Raw genomic sequence first — 5,671 nt, forward strand, 5'->3', positions numbered from 1 at the left:
TTTTCTATATAGCATTTGTTTCTTGTATAAACGTATTAAACAAAGCGCGGTAAATAAACGTCCATAAACAAGAAAGAAATAAGGATTTGTAGTTCCGGTTTTATTTTATCATTTGGAATATTACCTTGTGTTATTTTTCACAAAATATAGAAATTTTAAATTGAGAAATATACTATAAGGAACAGAGACCAACTATCAAGGATTTTATATCGTTTTATGTAATAACATATAAATTACCGAATAAACCGTCTACAGAGATGTAGCTCTTTACACCTCATTTAAAGCACGAGAGCTATCGTACACATTGGGGTGGTCAGTGTAGTCAGTCTCTGTTGCAGTTAGTAAGATAAACGACTTTATTGTATTAACATGTAAATGTCATAGAAACATGGGAGTTTTCCAGCACCGGTAAAACAAAAAAATCAAGAATACTAAGTATTATTATCGTGATCAGACTACTGTTTACGCACATACTTTTAAGATTTTTCAAATGAACCTCGATTTACACCAATTAAACGTAATGTCCAATTACCACAGTCCACAATTAACGGATGTCTTATTGCAATGCAGAATTTTAGTCATAACCAATAAGAAATTTTACCGTGTATGTATTAAGAAAGTTTTCGATCAATGAACATTAAGTATAGGTTAATAAATGGGAGACCGGTAAGTTTGAATGATAATGCCCTGGCAAGGTTATTATAATCCTCGGGCTTTAGCCCTCGGGCTATTAACTTCTTCCAGGGCCATTGTCACTCAAACGCACCGTGCTCCAATGTATTTACCTGTTTATTACATGTTTACCTATAATATAGTAAGAAAGGTTTAGTGTGTAATTTTTATGGGTACGGGCATGTACTTGCATAATAATTTGCAACTTTTTATTTTCTATATTATATGTATAAGAGACTATATACTGTATAAAATCAAATGCTTTGATAGTTATACTATGTTGTTATTAGCATAATTTAGGGTTTAAAGTAAATTATATCACGAGGAATATACGCCGTTACGCTCAAGATAATTTTAAAACTAAACTATTCGCTGTTTTACCTCCATGAAACGTAATGACGTCATTTCTGTTTACGGACGTTAAGTTCCCGTGCTAACGCCAGGGCCATTATCGGTAATGGCCCAGGGGCTTATTATGATTATGTGATAATGCATGACGCAATGCGATAATGGGAGAATGTTTAGCACAAAATTGTTACTATTTATAGGTACTCATGTAATAACATTATTTAAAGCGAGGTCGCATCGTACATCAAGTTAGAGCATGTCACAAGAGTGATGTACCAGAATTTTCCATATAAACTTATTACGAGTTCTGGCAGCAAACCATACAGGACAATTGCTTACCTTGAATGCTGATTATTATTGCTTGGCATTCGAAGTTATAGCCTTATTGAGACTTGAGATATGTGGTTGCGTTGGGATAATACACAATGTATTTGAGCTACATAATTTGCGTTACTGTTCCTCTGTGAAATAAACAGAATAAGACAGAATTCATTCCCAAATGGGCCTGAAGGGCCTGATAGTCGGCTAATGATTGATGTACTGGTAGTATAGTCTACCAGTTTCAGTTTGTTTTTAGTTTCCACACCCATCCTCCCCCCCCCGCCCCCCTCCCCCAACTAAACAGATATTTTGTTACAATAAATGAAATAAACATTCAGTTGATGCTTAGTAAAACTTTGATTGACATTATACAAGTATTTAAACCTAATATATTTCTCTAAAATTGAATAATGGTTCGCAGAAATAAAATTGTTGAAAGTACAAACTACAGTTTGACAGCTGACACTAAGATACTGCCCACGACTATATATATTTTTCTAGTAAACATTTGCCTCCGGCATTGCCAAAAGAGACAATTATCGGCTGGTAGATATTCGCACATGATAAAATTTGAATATGACAATTTATATATATAAATTTTACAGTGCGGATTGACACATACAATTTGTAACGGATGGACGAATGAACTGTTCAGATATTTTACAGATAATGGGTCTGGCGATAACCGTGTCATATATTGGGTATTGTTCAATCATATTATAAGTGATGTCAATTTAAAGCATACTTACTTTTGCGTTTAGAGATACATGTATGTAAATGTTGCTGAGTGCCAATATATAGTGTAACCGATATTGATAAATGCAGTTCTTTTTTAGTTAAAATTATCATTTATTCTATTTTAGACCTCATAAACCCTTCAAAATCATGTCTGTAACCCCGAAGTCCATGCACTTTCAATTATCCATTTTGATTCATGTAGACAGACAGGGCTGAAAAATGTTTGAGCCATTTTTACGTGGTCGGTAGCAGGGTGGGTGTGGGGAGGGGTGATTCTTCCTGTTTTAAATTGCAGTCAGATTTTAAAATGGGCGTTGTGGCAGGTGGTAAAAGGGCAAATGTATCAAACTGTAAAGTGGCAATATGGGGGAAGGGTGTGGGAGGATACCCGCTCCTGCAAGAAGGGCTTGGGGTATCACCACAAGAAATTTTTGAATATGCCTTTGGTGCGATTTCTAACTGAACATTTTATGTTTCAATTTCTAAATATTACTTAGATTCTTTTTTAGTATTACAATATACAAAGTATGAATGACTGTCACTTCATCTTTTTACTTTCAGATCATGCCCCAGGACTAGAATATGAGTCTGATATAGATTCTATGTAGGTGTTATAAAAATAAATTCTAGAAAAATTTTTGTTACAACAATATCTATCATGTCTGTTACTTGAATGTTAAAATTTCATAACACAGCTCGATATTTACCCAAAATATTATATCCGGATACGATTACACTTTTCTAAATCTCCAGTTTCAACAATATGTTTTACAAATTGTGATGATACAAAGACATTTAGCAGCAATTGGCAGTATCTGACATTGAAGATTACGGTTTACCTCTTCTTTAAATCTTTTCATAAAAAAGTTGTTTCGTTTCGTCAAAGCAGCCAAACATACACGATCTACTTTCGATTTCAAAGACTACAAGAAAATACAATTTAATGTTTCGCCGATTTGATTATTTCTCGAAAAATAAGAAATAAAATCATTTTTAATATCAATAGTAATTAAACAAACCAGTAAGAGCTTCTTCTTCCGATAATTTATCCGCTTACTGACTGCAAAATTCAACCCACGCAAAGTCGTAGAAGCGTTGTTATAAACCGGTCACGCGTGTTCACCAACAAGTGTCCAGAATGTAGTTAGGATTCATCCGCGAAGTCTCGCGGAAGAATTAACGTACTGCACATATCTTGTTCGGGTCATTTAAAATGAAGTTTCATCGATGTGGTAAACTTTGTGATAAGAGACATTCCAATGCTTTCAGAGGTACCCGACTCAATAAAATACTAGAAGTATGTTCTGGAACTTTATTTTGTTTTTCGCTGGATGTTACGCAAGCTTTGTAAGCCTGCGCAATTCATAAAATGCACAGCGCAATAAATTTGTTATTTGCGCAATGAGTTTAAAGATTATTTTTTGAAACGTACAGTGTAACAAATCGATAATTTGGCTAATAAGTTAATATGCAGTTTTTATTTAAATGTGAACATCATATTTGCTATTTTGTGACAAAAGGACATACAATTCGTCACCATAATCATATGCGCAAATGTATTACCAAATCCCGCAGAATCGTTATGCGTGTTTATGCTTAATGAGTTACCGCGGAAGAAAATACGTGGCTTTATTCGAGTATTGCACAATTACAAGTCATAAATTTGACAGATTACTCGTATATTGGTCATAGCAAATAGGATTGACATAACTGAACTTCATTCGATCAATGAACTCTTTGAAATTAGAGACAGTCTAGTGGAACTATATTACTTCGCTGTGTTGTAAGGCCATTTAATAAGAATGAGAAATCGGGCGATAGCAAGGACTCGTCAAACGCTTGAAAGCGTTTAGCCGACTCAAAAATAATAAGAACTCAATAATTATCGGTTATGTTGTGGTTGGAGTACATACTTATCAGTACAGATGGACTCGATTACATATACATGTAGTCTTCTCATGAGTGGCAATGAATTGTGCAATATTCAGGTCTCCATATATAATATATCGGACTTCTCTTAATTACCTACATTTACTAACTGGATGTTTATTTCATCGCAAAAACAGATTTTAATATAAGTTATCAATTATTATATTTGTCAACTGACCTTCCATTGCAAAAAAAGGCTCGTCTTCATGAAACATGACCCACTGGCATTAATGGATATTTTTATACAGAAAATATGAATGAACTTCGTTTTTAAAAAGGACGAGAAATAAAAATAGGTACGGACAATTTTAACGGCCGCCACACCACCCTTGATGGTTGCTTTCATTAATCAGAATAAAACACAACCAAGCAAAACAATAGGTCATGCAATGTTTGAGTGATGTGCAACAATCTGAACACCCCTAGTACAGAAATACAAATGTAAATGGAAAATACTATATAGAAAACCTTACTGAACTCAATGATCCAGATGGCCGCACATAACCACAACCTGAATTGAGTGCATTCATGAGTAGAAAATAATGATGGTAATATTGAGGGGAATAAAAATTTTAGTTACTTAATGTTGTCTTGTTTAACAGTTTATCTGCATGTTCTTTTACTTTCTAAACTAATATTTCGCAAAAAGATATAAATATACATATTAGAAAGATGACAAAAATACTGATAAAGATGACAAATCAGCTTACTGAATAAAAAGAATAAAGTTTTAAGTTCTGCCAAAAAGTAAATAATAATCTAAATAAATAAATGTTATTATTAAAGTATCTAAATGTATTTTTATAACTCTGTGCACAACAGCAATATAAATTAATTATCAATATTTACTGGACTATTTTAAGATAAAAATCTGAAATAATTGCTGTTAAAACAATAGAATTTAAGTTACTTATCAAATAAATTTACTTACTAATTTAGCGAAAAGTTACATTGAATTTAGTAAAACTCTTAGGCTAAATAAATAGCCAAAAATAAATACAAAATCAATTAATTATTAATTACTAAACCCTAAGATAGTTTTTAAGATGTTGGTAGTCCAAAAATTCCTTACAGAGTGAAGAAATGGCTCTGAAATTCTACTGAGGTAAACTCTTACAGAATGCAGTCAACCATGAAGGATGTAAAGTACATTCTGATTGGTCAGCATTTTTCTGATAAGCCATTCAACATTTATCTTACAAATCAGCTATGACCTTGGTAATGCTTATGTAAATTCTTTGTCTATAATGTAAAAATAGCTCAAAGTTCTTTCATAACTGGTCTGACTAAAAATAGCTGATGAAAATACAAAATGAAAATATGTTGTGGCATTAAATGCAGTTTGTTGCAATAAAGATAAACTGAAAGTACTGATGACTATTATGTATATAAGCATTAATTAAGTATCAGATGAATATACTGAACTGTATGAATGTGAAATAGAGAAAAGTAGAAACTTTACAGGTCGTTCAACACGACAAGAACGAAAATGTTGCAGGGTCGGTTTGATTAAGCCTGTTCATGGACGGTAGTGGAAATGTATGCTACCGTCCACGCCCACTAGCCCCGGGTTGAGCAGAACTCAACATTTACACATGCTAAAAGTATAAAAAAAAACAATTTAGAGACATCCGCAGATGTATACAAACGGCGGTGAACATGG

Source organism: Mercenaria mercenaria, chromosome 11, assembly GCF_021730395.1.
Source record: "Mercenaria mercenaria strain notata chromosome 11, MADL_Memer_1, whole genome shotgun sequence".
Classification (NCBI taxonomy): domain Eukaryota; kingdom Metazoa; phylum Mollusca; class Bivalvia; order Venerida; family Veneridae; genus Mercenaria; species Mercenaria mercenaria.